Source organism: Trichosurus vulpecula, chromosome 1 (assembly GCF_011100635.1).
Source record: "Trichosurus vulpecula isolate mTriVul1 chromosome 1, mTriVul1.pri, whole genome shotgun sequence".
In the NCBI taxonomy this organism is placed as follows: Eukaryota; Metazoa; Chordata; class Mammalia; order Diprotodontia; family Phalangeridae; genus Trichosurus; species Trichosurus vulpecula.
Genome location: NC_050573.1, coordinates 402,037,384 through 402,051,101, shown reverse-complemented (window position 1 = coordinate 402,051,101; position 13,718 = coordinate 402,037,384).

The window sequence follows — 13,718 nt, the reverse complement described above, 5'->3', positions numbered from 1 at the left end:
TCCTCTGGTTCTGTTTTATAATATCCTGATTTCTCATAAAGTCACTAGCTTCCACTTGCTCCAATCTAATTTTTAAAGTAGTATTTTCTTCAGTGGTCTTTTGGACCTCCTTTTCCATTTGGCTAATTCTGCCTTTCAAGGCATTCTTCTCCTCATTGGTTTTTTGGAGCTCTTTTGCCATTTGAGTTAGTCTGTTTTTTAAGGCGTTGTTTTCTTCAGTGTATTTTTCAGTATTTTGTTGGGTCTCCTTTAGCAAGTCATTGACTTGTTTTTCATGGTTTTCTCGCATCCTTCTCATTTCTCTTCCCAATTTTTCCTCTACTTCTCTAACTTGCTTTTCCAAATCCTTTTGAGTTCTTCTATGGCCTGGGGCCAGTTCATGTTTTTCATGGAGGCTTGGTTGTAGGCTCTATGACTTTGTTGTCTTCTTTAGGCTGTATGTTTTGGTCTTCTTTGTCACCAAAGAAAGAATCCAAAGTCTGAGACTGAATCTGGGTGCGTTTTCGCTGCCTGGCCATATTCCCAACCAACTAACTTGACCCTTGAGTTTTTCAGTGGGGTATGACTGCTTGTAGACTAACGAGTTCTATGTTCTACGTTTGGGGGGGAGGTGCCAGCTCTGTCACACCAACACTACTCCTTCCCCAAGGACCCCCAGTCCAGACTGGACTTAGATCTCAGCAGGCTGTTGCACTCCTGCTCTGATCCGCCACTTAATTCCTCCCACCAGGTGGGCCTGGAGCTGTCAGTAACAACAGCTGTAGCTGCCCCACCTCCGCTGCCCCAGGGGCTGGAAGCCGAACCTCGAACTCCCTCCACTCCCGCAGCCCTTCCCACCAACCTTCTCCGCAGTCCTTGGTGCCCGTGGGTCGAGGGGTCTGGCAACCGCCGCAGCTCACATATTCAGGGCGCTAGGGCCCCCTCCGCCCGGCCCCCGGCCTGGATCGTCCACGCCGCCCAGGCTGGGCTCCGCTCCACTCCGTTCCCAGCTCCCAGCTCCCAGCTCCCAGCTCCCAGCTCCCAGCTCCGTGTGGAATAGACCTCACCCAGAGACCATCCAGGCTGTCCTGGGCTGGAGCCCTGCTTCCCTCTGCTGTTTTGTGGGTTCTGCCGTTCTAGAATTGGTTCAGAGCCATTTTTTATAGGTTTTTGGAGGGACTCGGGTACAGAGCTCACTCCAGTCCATGCCCACCAGCCGCCATCTTGGCTCCGCCCCCCCCAAACTGTTATTTTAAATCTATTGAATGACACAACCTAAATATTCTTTATCAGAACATGTGATAAAAGATATGTCCTCAAGCATTATACTGAATAGCCACTGAGCCAATTCTTATTCACATAAATATTTATTAACTCATGGTAGTATTATGTGGTATTATATTATCTCATATATCATAAAATAAATTGTATTGTATTATATATCATATTATATTATAATTATGTGGTATTATAGTATTCCTGATAGGGAAACATGACTATCCCAATGGATAGATTTAAAATGTAGCAGATGAGCAAAAAAATTATCTCCTTAGCAAACCAGTTTGTTAATTGTTTTTAGCTCTTATCTATGCCTATGTTTCCAGGGAGAATATGCTAAGAGAGGGGTTGGTGGCCTTGAAAGTAGTAATGAAAAAGGACAGAATTCCTCATTATGTCTTTAAAAAAGAAAAGATAACAATAGGTATGAGGTATCTTTAAATCAGAGCAATCCATTACGCTAAGGACATCACTTGTCCAAAAGTTCAACTCAAGGGTAGCATGTCTGATGAGCAGCTATTATAATAAGCCTAACAGCTTGGCTCATTTTTTCTAAGTATAACTTGTAATTTCTGTGTGGAAGTTATGTTATTTGCATCTTTCCTAAGGGAAATACTTCTTAGAGCCAATTCTAAACATTTGTTGTCAAGAGAAAATTAAATATTTTTTTAAAAAGAACATTTGCATTTTGTGCTCAGTATTAAAATAGTCATCTTGTAGCAGAGGATGATGTGAACTGAATTCTGAAGCAGAGAATGACCTGTCCTTACAGAGTTTGCTAGTTGATAAAGGTTTCAGAGGAAGGATACTAAGATAGCAGATTAAGGCAGGGACTCTCCTGAGCCCTCCCAAATTCCCCTCCAAAGAACCTTGCAATAATGCTTCAGAACCAATTTTGGCACAGTGAAGTAGTCTACCAGCCAGGACAACTTGGAAGGTCAGCAGGAAAGGTCTGTCTCACAGGGGTGGAAAGGGAGTGAGGTTCTGTGAGCAAGTCAGTGGCAGAAGGCACCAAAGGAGGCCAGCAGCAAAGCCCCTTCCCCCAGTGCAAGCCAGTAGGGAAGTTAGGACAGGTCGGCAGGGAGGCCCTCCCTCCAGCACAACTCAGTAGCTAAGCCCTGAGGCCTAGTGCAAGCCGGAAGCAAGACTCTGAGCCCTAGCATAAGAGAGTTGAGAAAGTGCTCTCTCTACTCTAAGATCAGAGCTCAACTTTTACATGAAGTAAAAAGCCACAAAATAGACTGAAAAATGAGCACACCCCCAAAACAAACAAACAAGCAAACAAACAAACAAGAACCTGACCAAAGAAACTTACTATGGTGACAGGGAAGATCAGACACAAATTTAGAAGAGGAGAACAATGTAAAAACAGCTACATATGAAGCCTCAAAGAAAAATGTGAATTGGTTTCAGACCCAAACAGAATTTCTGAAATAACTCAAAAAGGATTTTAAAAGGCAAATAAGATAAGTAAAAGAAATTTGGGAAAAGAAATGAGAGTAATGCAAGAGAATCATGAAAAAAGAGTCAGCAGGTTAGTAAAGGAAGCACAAACATTCAAAAAGGAGGTACAAAATTTTAGTGAAGAAAACAATTCCTTAAAAAGTAGAACTAGTCAAATGGAAAAGGAGGTACAAAAGCTCACTGAAGAAAATAATTCCTTAAAAATTAGAACTGAAGAAGTGGAAGCTAATGACTCCATAAGACATCAATAAATGATAAAACAAAACCAAAAAAATAAATAGGAAAAAGTGTGAAATATCTCATGGGAAAAACACTGACCTAGAAAATAGATCCAGGAGAGAGAATTTTAGAATTATTGGACTACCTGAAAGCCATGATCAAAAAAAAGAGCCTGGACATCATATTTCAAGAAATTACCAGGGAGAGTTGTCCCCAATATCCTGGAGCCAAATAGAAATCAAAAGAACCCACTGATCACCATCTGAAAGGGACCCCAAAATGAAAACTCCCAGGAATATCACAGCCAAATCCCAGAGCTCCCAGGCCAAGGAGAAAAAAATACTACAAGCAGTCAAAAAGAACAATTCAAATATTATGGAGCCACAGTAGGGATTACACAGGATTTAGCAGCTTCTACATTAAAGAACTGGAAGGCTTGGAATATGATATTCCAGAAGGCAAAGGAGCTTGGATTATAATACAGAATCACCTACCCAGCAAAAAAAAAATGGTATAATCCTTCAGGAGAAAACATGGATACTTAGTGAATTACAGGGCTTTTAAGCATTCCTAATTAGAAGACCAGAGCTGAACAAAAAAATTGATCTTCAAATACAAGACTCAAGAGAAGCACAGAAAGGTAAACATGAAAGATAAAATGTAAGAGATTCAGTAAGATTAGACTGTTTATATTCCTAAATGGCAAGATCATACTTGTAACTCTTAAGAACTTTATCATGATTAGGGCAATCAGAAGGAATAGACTGAAGGGATGGTATCCAAAACAAAAACAAGATTAAGGGATAGGAAAATTGCACTGAGAGAAGAGGAAGGGAGAGATAGAATGGTATATCTCACATAAAAGAGATGCAAACAGGCCATTACAGTGGAGGGGAAGATGGGGGTGGGGATGGGCAATGGTTGAACCTTACTGTCATCAGAGTTGGCTCAAAGAGGGAATAACATACCCATTCAGTTGGTTGTAGAAATCCATCTTACTCTGGGAAATAAAGGGAAGGGGATAAGAGAAACGGGGGACTGATGGAAGGGAGGGTGGATTGGGGGAGGTGGTAGTCAGAATTAAAATATTTGTGAGGAGGGACAGGGAGAGAGAGATACACACGCAGACAGACAGACACAGAAAGAAGGATAAACCAGGTAAAAACAGGATGGAGGGAAATATATAGTTAATTATTGTAACTGCAAATGGGATGAACTCACCCATAAAATGGAAGTTGATAGCAGAATTGATTAAAAACCAGAATCCTACCATATGCTGTTTACAAGAAACACATCTGAAGCACAGGGACACACACAGTGTAAAGGTAAGAGGCTGGAACAGAATTTATTATGCTTCAGCTGAAGTAAAAAAAAAGCAGGCATAGAAATAATGTTCTCAGACAAAGCAAAAGCAAAAATAGATCTAATTAAAAGAGATAAGAAAGGAAACCACATCTAAAGGAAGGAAATTATATGCCAGAAGTTACCACAGACAATGAATACTAAATCAATACTAAATATATATGCATTAAATGGTATAGCATCCAAATTTTTAAAGAAGTTAAATGAACTACAGGAGGAAATAGACGGTAAAACTATACTAGTAAGGGACCTTAACTTTCTCCTATCAGAATTAGATAAATCTGATGAAAAAATAAGCAAGAAGGTAAAGAGGTAAATAGGATTTGAAAAAAGTTAGATATGATAGATCTCTGGAGAAAACTGAATGGGAATAGAAAGGAATACACCTTTTTCCTAGTGGTACATGGCATCTACACAAAAATTGACCATGCATTAAGGCATAAACCTCACAACTAAATGCAGAAAAGCAAAAATATTAAATGCATCCTTTTCAGCTCATACTACAATACAAATTACATTCAATAAAGGGCAGTGGAAAGATGGATAAAAAATTAATTGGAAAGGATGTAATCTAATACTAAAGAATAAGTAGGTCAAAGATCAAATCATAGGAACAATTAATAATTGCATTAAAGAGAATACAACAATGATACAACATGCCAAAATTTATGGGATGCAGCCAAAGCAGTACTTAGGGGAAAAATTTATGTCTCTAAATGTTTATATCAATAAAATAGAGAAAGAATAGATTACTGAATTGAGCATGCAACTTGGAAAACTAGAAAAAGAACAAATTTAAAATCCCAATTAAACATCAAATTGGAAATTCTGAAAATCAAAAGAGAGATTAATAAAATTCAAAGGAAGAAAACCATTGAACTAATAAAACTAGAAGCTGATTTTGTGGAAAAAAAACCCATAATATTAGAGAATCAACTAAAAAACTAGTTGAAATATTAACACCTTTATCAAACTTACAGTATATAAAATCAACTCATGTAAATCATCAGCATTTCTATATATTACCAGTGAAGAAAGTCCAGCAGCAAGAGAGAGAAAGAGAAAGGCCTTTTAAAATAATGGTAAATAATATAAAATACTTGGGAGTCTATCTGCCAAGACAAAACCAGGAACAATATGAACAAAATTACAAAACACTTTTCACATGAATAAAGTCAAATCTAAACAATCAGAATAACATTAATTGCTTATAGGTATGCTGAGAGAATATAATAAAAAAATGACCATTCTATCTAAATTAATTTACTTATTCAGTGGCATACCAAACTACCAAAAATTATTTTATAGAAATAAAATGAGAACAAAAATGTCAAGAATGTCAAGGGAATCAATAAAGAAAAGTTATTTTTGTGGCTTAGCCATACCAGATCTCAAACTGTATCATAAACTGGTAATCATCATTACAACCTGGTATTAAGAAATAGAGTGGTGGATCAATGTCATAGATTAGATACAGGATACATTGTAGTAAATGACTATACTAATTTAGTGTTTGATAAACCCAAAGATGCAAGTTTGGGTACTATAACTCATTATTTGACAAAAACTAATGTGAAAACTGGAAAAAAGTATGGCAGAAAATAGATATAGACCAACATCTCACACCATATACCAAGATAAGGTCAAAATAAGCAAATTAGGATAGCAAGGAACAGTTTACCGGTAAGATTTATGGACAAGGGAAGACTTTAGGGCCAAACAAGAGATAGAGAGCATTATGAAATGTAAAATGGATAATTCTGATTATATTAAATCAAACAGGTTTTACACAAACAAAACCAATGAAACCAACATTAGAAGAAAAGCAGAAAGCGGGAAAATAATTTTTACAGCAATTTTCTCTAATAAGGAAGGGCCTCATTTCTCGAATATATAGATAACTGAGTCAAATTTATAAAAATAAGCATCATTCCCCAATCAATAAATGGTCAAAGGATATGAACAGGCAGTTTTTAGATGAAGTAATCAAAGCTGTCTATAGTCACATAAAGATGCTCTACAACACTAGTGATTAAAGAAATGCAAATTCAAACAACTCTGAGGTACCACCTCACACATATCAGATTGGCTAATATGACAAAAAAAAGTGGGGTCACAAAGAGTTGGACACAACTGAAAAAATAACGAACAACAAAAATAAGCAAAGGAAAACCAAATGGGGATTTGGGTGGTAGTCCAATTTGTCTTGAAGGAAAGGAGACTACAAGCAGGTATGACTAGACTAGACATGTTCCTCTCTGCCTGTGCCCCAGTGTATTGAGGGCAGGAACACAGGTTGGTGACTGTTTTATTGCTTCAGTGTGAAGAAATTGAGGTAATGGCAGCCTGGCAGCCTGGGCTGGAGTCAGGAAGTCCTGAGTTCAAATCTGGACTCAGATATTTACTAGCCGGGTGACCCTGGGAAAGCCACTTATCCTCTGTTCTCCTCAGTTACTCATCTGTAAAATGGGGACACATTGGAGAAGGAAGTGACAAAAATGTCAAACCACTGTAGTATCTTTGCTAAGAAAACCGAATGGGACTTGTCAATGGGGTTACGTAGTCAGACACGTCTGAATGACAAGGATAACAACAACAAATGAGGATATGATGGGACTAGCATTTCTGGATGTTTGGCCTTACCTTTCCTGCAACTTCCTGATTGTCTAGGAGGATAAGAAGTTCCAGTTCTGTAAAAAATGAAATCTGCATCTCTCAGATTTGGTGAGTGAGTATCCCCACCACACAACCACACGGGGGTGGACTGACTGATCAAATGGTGGAATCCAAATTGGAGGTCAGGACTGTTGTGCATGCAAAGAGGGACTTCGGTTTTTGGTTTTTTTTGGCAGGACAATTGGGGTTAAGTGACTTGCCCAAGGTCACACAGCTAGTACATGTATCAAGTGTCTGAGGTTGGATTTGAACTCAGGTCCTCCTGACTCAGGGCCACTGCTCTACTCACTGCAGCACCTAGCTGCCCCAAAGAGGGACTTGGAAATGAGGTGGGGAGGACAGTCAGACCCACGGCCGCCCTGCTAGTTAGGCAGAAATGGTTGAGCACAGGAAGGAACTTTGGGAATGGCTCCTGAAACCGGAGGTTGATAAAAAAGCAGATAATGGCCAGCACCATGGGGTGCTAGTAAAGCCCTACAGAAAAATTAAGAGGGCAGCTAGGTGGCGCAGTGAATAGAGCACCGGCCCTGGAGCCAGGAGGACCTGAGTTCAAACCGGCCTTAGACACTTGAAACATTTACTAGCTGGTGAGACCTTGGGCAAGTCACTTAACCCCTTCCCCCTCCAAAAAAAAAAGAAAAATTAAGGACACCAGGGGCCCTTCAGCCCTATCCAAACCTGAGTAATCCCCTAAAGCAGGGGCCTTGAGGCTCCAGGTTCCCCATCCCTGCAAAAGTCTCTGCCTCATTTGGATCATGTAGGGGAGGCCAGAGTCCATAGAGCAAAGGAGTATTATGAGCACAGTATCTATGTGGACCCTTTCAGCAACCTCTAGCCATGTTACTGTGGGTAAGCCCAGTAGAAAATCCTTAGAGTTGCCTGAACAAACACATTGGACACCCCAGCAGAGTGGAAGACATTTCTTCTCTAGTGATAGAGAGATGAAGGAAGCTAGAGTACTTTGTTATACCAGCCACTCTTTCAACATCCCTGTATTACCTGCATGGAAGGCAGCTGGCAGCTTACAGTGGACTAGTGGGAGCTGAATAGTCATGTCTATCTCTATACCTGTCCCTGATCTTGTCAATGTTGTAGATCAGGTCGCTCAAGGGGAGTGGTGGTGGGAGTAATCAAATTTACCAAGGCTTTCTTTATTCTTGTGGCTGGTCTTGTCGGGAGTAGTTTGTTTTCATCTGGGAAGGAGTCTAATATACCTTCATGTCCTTCCTGGACTAACCTGAACTCTTCCTTCTACTGCCACATTATAGTGAGCTGAGATCTGAAAGAGGCCTCCCACCTGAGGGCACAGATGTACATCACTATGTTGATAACATAATATTGATTGGACCATTTGAGGCCACAGTGGTGGATGCCCTAGATCAGAGTGGGAAATTAACCCTAAGAGAATACAGGGTTCAGTCTGCTCAGTCAAATTTGGGGAATAAAGTGGGTGGGGCAAACCCCAGAGGATTCCGAACAATCTAGAATAATATACTGATACTTGCTTCCCCATGACCTAAGAAGGAATCCCAGGAACTTTTTGGAATTTTTAGGCTTTTGAGAACCCATGTTCCCCACATGGGTATGCTGTCAGGATCACCTTGTATCCCCACCCCCAATAGGCAAATCTGGACAAGGGTGATTATATGACCTCTTTCATCTGTTTTAATAGCATCATCCTGTAAGAGTCAAACAGCTGCTCCTCAGAAATGGCGATGGTGCACTAGAAGTCATCTTTGCCTGGTTCCTCTGGTGTTTGTGCCCTTCACAAGCAGGTGTGACCAGGCCAGAGACTGAGGCCTCCAGTTCAGACCCTGGAATCCTGCCTCTTCTGCGGCCCAGTGGACTCCCACCTATAAGCACCTGGCTCCTAAGAAATACCGTATTGCTTGGTGAACTGATGGCTCCCTTGGCTACAGCTGTATACACAACTGGACTTTAGCAGCCACTAATCTGGTAATAGGAGATAGATACATGTCTTTAAAAAAAATCAGTGCTAGCCTGGAAAAGGGGTACCTCTTAATCGGTGGTATCTTGGATCTTGTTTCCATAAAGACTTACCTGGTAAGGATGTACTGTTTTTGGAGGGGGTTCTGGCTGATCCTCTCCAACCCTTCCCCAGCACAGAGTTGTCTTGGCCTCAAGGTCCTTGCCTCTTCAGAGGGCTCCATACACCCTGGAGAATTAGCTCAGGTTACAATTGGAAGTCCTCCCCAGAAAGGGATGGGGGAAGGATGGGTGGTGTTGTTGGGAGACATCTTGTTTTCTAGTATTATGGGGGAGATGAAACTGTTATGTATTTGCCTGGAAAAAAGGGAATCCCTTAGTTGACTTAGTGTAACCTCTGAGCCATTGGGTGAGGATAAGAGATTCTATTTAGCCACAGTGGAACTAGGGAGCAGCCTCTAAAGGGGAAAAGAGTTTGTACGATTCCCTCGATGTACCTCTAAGGGAGGCAGAGATTTTGGCAGATGGGCCAGGGAATACTGATTGTGTGGGTTGTAGAGGTTCTACATCAATTTAGAATCGTGGGATGAGGTTTCCATGACAGAGGCTCATGACCTCTTACTCACTTTATGATAAATGACCTTGATGAGTGATAAAGGATTTCTGACGGTACCAGAAGTGTCCCCCATTCGCTGGCCTTGATGTTCGTGGAGCTACTCTAGCTTTCTGTCACCACCGTACTCAGAGAAGAAATCTATGACTATACTGGATGTGTCATCCTCTGTACTCTACCTGTGTTGTTTTTGGTACTTCTCTGGCCTGTTGTCACCAATTTGCATTAGGAGATCTGCCATGAACTGAAAAGATTTGTTCTCATTCATGACATAGGCTAGTAAATGACTTGTGACTTGTTCCTTCCAAATAAAGAAGAAAAGTCCTAGGATTTCTCACTTTTGTTCGCATCATTTTTGTTTTGTTTTGTTTTTATCTTTTCTACTTTTTCTTCCCTTAGTACTACTTATGACAGGAGGACTTTCCACTATATAAGCATTTACAGGATGGAAGATTGAGACTGGGCATAGCCAAGATAGCAAAGAAAAGGCAGGGATTCACCTGAGCTTTCCCAAATTCCCCTCCAAACAACTTTAAAAAATACCCCAAAGAGAATTCTGGAGCAGCAGAACCCACAAAAAGATAGGGTGAAACAATTTTCCAGCCCAAGACAACTTAGAAGGTCAGCAGGGAAGGTCTATCATACAGGGGTGAGACTGGAGCACAGTCCAGTGCAGGCTATGCCCCAGAAAATCAGCAGCAGACCTAGGAGGTGACTGAATCAGTGGTGGTGGTGGCAGCATCCAGAATTCTCAGCCCACAGATGGTAAGTGGGTCAGACAACTGGTCAGAAGAAGAGTACAGGGGTCCCTCTGCTGGCATTGGGGCAGGACTCTGTTGCATTGCCCAGATTCGGATCCAGAGCAAAGTCCTGGGTAATAGTCCCAGGGCAAGGAAGAGCACTAGCACACCAGAGTTTGTGGCTGCAGGGGGATAGGGATCCTGGTCACAGTTCCAGGGCAGCAAAGAGTGTTTGTGGTCACTCACAGACCAGAGCACAGGTCAGGAGAGAAGTAAACACATCTCTTCTTAGATCATACCATCTTGGAAGAACCAAAAACTTACAGGTCCCTAGAATTAGCTCTGAAAACAGCCAGACAAAAAAAATATGAAGCTTGAGACATTGCCCCCTCTACCATGAAAGTAGAGCCCCACATCAACATAGACTTAAAAGTCAAGACATAGTTTGGGAAAATGAGCAAACAACAACCAAAAAAGGTATTGACCATAGAAAGTTACTATGGTGACAGGGAAGATCAAAACACGAACTTATGACAAAGTCAAAATTGCTGCATCGCATCCCAAGCCTCAAAGAGAAAATGCAAATTGGTCTTAGGCCCAAAAATAATTCCTTGAAGAACTCAAAAAGGATTTTAAAAATCAAATAAGAGAGGTAGAAGAAAAAAGTTGGGAAAAGAAATGACAGTGATACAAGGAAATCTTGAAAAAAAAGTAAACATCTTGGTAAAATAGGCGCAAAAATACTGAAGAAAATAACACCTTAAAAATAGAATAAGCTAAATGGTAAAAGAGGCACAAATATCCAATGAAGAGAAGGATGCCTTAAAAAGAAAAACTGGCTGAATGGAAAAAGATATACAAAAATCCACTGAATTCCTTAAAAAGCAGAATTGGCCAAATGGAAAAGGAGGTACAAAAGCTCACTGAAAAGAATTCCTCAAAAATTAGAATGGGGAAGTAAGAACTAATGATTCCATGAGATATCAACAAAAATAAAACAAAATCAAAAGAATTTTAAAAATAGAAGAAAATGTGAAATATCTCATTGGAAATTCAATTGACCTGGAAAATAGATTGAGGAGAGATTATTTAAGAATTATTAGACTATCTGAAAGCCATGATGAAAAAAAGCCTAGATATCATCTTTCAATAAATTATCAAGGAAAGCTGTCATGATATTCTAGAACTAGAGGATAAAATAGAAATGTAAATAATCCACTAATCATATCCCAAAAGAGATACAAAAATGAAAACTGCCAGAAATATTATAGCCCAGTTATATCAGCATTCCCAAGTCAAGGAGAAAATACTACAAGTAACCAGAAAGAAACAATTCAAATATTGTGGAGTCACAATCAGGATAACACAAGATTTAGCAGCTTCTACACTAAATGATCATAGGGCTTGGAATATGATATTCTGGAGGGCAAAAGAGCTAGGAATTTAACAAAGAATTACCTACTCAGCAGAACCAAGTGTAATCCTTCAGAGGAAAAAGTGGATATTCAAGGAAATAGAGGACTTTAAAGCATTCCTGATGAAAGAACAGATTTGAATAGAAAATATGATTTTCAAATATAAGACTCAAGAGACGCATAAAGAGGTAAAGAGGAAAGAAAAGTCATAAGGGATTCAATAAGGTTAAACTGTTTACATTCCTACAGGGGAAGATACTTGCAACTCATAAGAACATTCTCATTATTAGGGCAATTGAAGGAGTATATATAGACAAAGGGCATGGGTGTGAGTTAAAAATAAAATTAAGGGGTTAGAAAGAGGGATGCACTGGGAGAAGGGAAAAGAAGAAGAAGAATGGGGTAATTATCTCACATAAAAGAGGCCCAAAAGAGCTTTTATAATGGAGGAGAATATCAGGGAGGTGGGGAAGAGCATGTGAAACTTATTCTCATTGGAATTGGCTCAAAGAGGGAATAACATACATACTCAGTTGGGTATAGAAATTTATATTGCCCTACATGACAATAGAGAGGAAGTGAATAAAAGAAGTGGGGTGCAGCTGATAGAAAGGAGGGCAGATTGGGGGAGGCAATAGTCAGAAGCAAAACACTTTTGAGGATGGTCAGGGTGAACAGAGGGAGAGAGAATAGGATAAATGGGGGAAAGAAGATAGAGGGAAATATGTGGGGGGAAAAACATTTTTACTGCAAGTTTCTCTGATAAAGGCCTCATATCTCAAACATATAGATAATTGAGTCAAATTTATAAAAATAAGCACCATTTCCCAATTGATAAATATCAAAGGATATGAACAGGCAGTTTTCAGATGAAGTAAATAAAACTATCTATAGTTATGTGAAAAAATGCTCCAAATCACTATTGATTAGAGAAATAAAAATTAAAACATCTCTGAGGTACCACCCCATACTTATCAGATTGGCTAATGTGACAGAAAAAGAAAGTGATAAATGTTGGAGGGGATGTGGGAAAACAGACAGTAATGCACTGTTGGTGGAGTTGTAAATTGATTCAACCATTCTGTATAGCAATTTGTAACTATGTCCAAAGGGCTATAAAACTGCGAAGGGCTGCCCATCAATTGGGCAATGGCTGAAGAAGTTGTAGTATGTGAAGGAATACTACTGTGCTATAAGAAATGATGAGCAAGATTCACTCAGAAAGACCTATAAAGACTTACATGAACAGATGCAAAGTGAAATGAGAATATCCAGGAGAATATAATAACAGCAATATTGTATGATGATCAACTATGAATGACCAAGCTATTCTCAGCCATACAATGATCCAAGACAATTGTGAATGACTTATGATGAAAAATGCTATCTCCAGAGAAAGAACTGATGGGAATGCAGATCAAAGTATATTCTTTTAAACTTTATTTTTCTAGCTTTTTGTTTGGTTTGTGTTTTCTTTCATAACATGACTAACATGGACATATGTTTTGCATGACTGCATCAAATTCTTGGCGTCTCAATGAGAGAGAAAAGGAGGAATTTAAAACTCAAAATTTTAAAAAATGAATGTTAAAAATTGTTTTTACATGAAAATTGGTGGAAAAAAATAAAATATTAAATAATTTAAATGATGGAAAATCCTCTAGAAGATCCCCAGGGTCTTGTCACCAAGGAGTGGTATGTGATAAGACCAGCATTTCTGGGGTACACTTTTTTCTTCTCATCCACAGTGTGGGGAGGTTTTACTTGAAAGACAAAGTTGCCCCAGGGCTTGATTGGCCTTAGTTTCCCTGATGCAACTGCATGATCATCTAGGGACATAATAAGTCTCAGCTGCATGTAGTCTAGGTCCTCATATTTCATGGGTGCCTAAAACCATACAAGTCATCAAAGCTGGATGACTTATTGACCAGATAACTTTCCAGATAGAGACAAGGAAGTGCCGTGCATTCAGAGATGCTAAGTACTACTGTATCTTTGTTGCATATTCTAGCTGTTTTAAGGCAA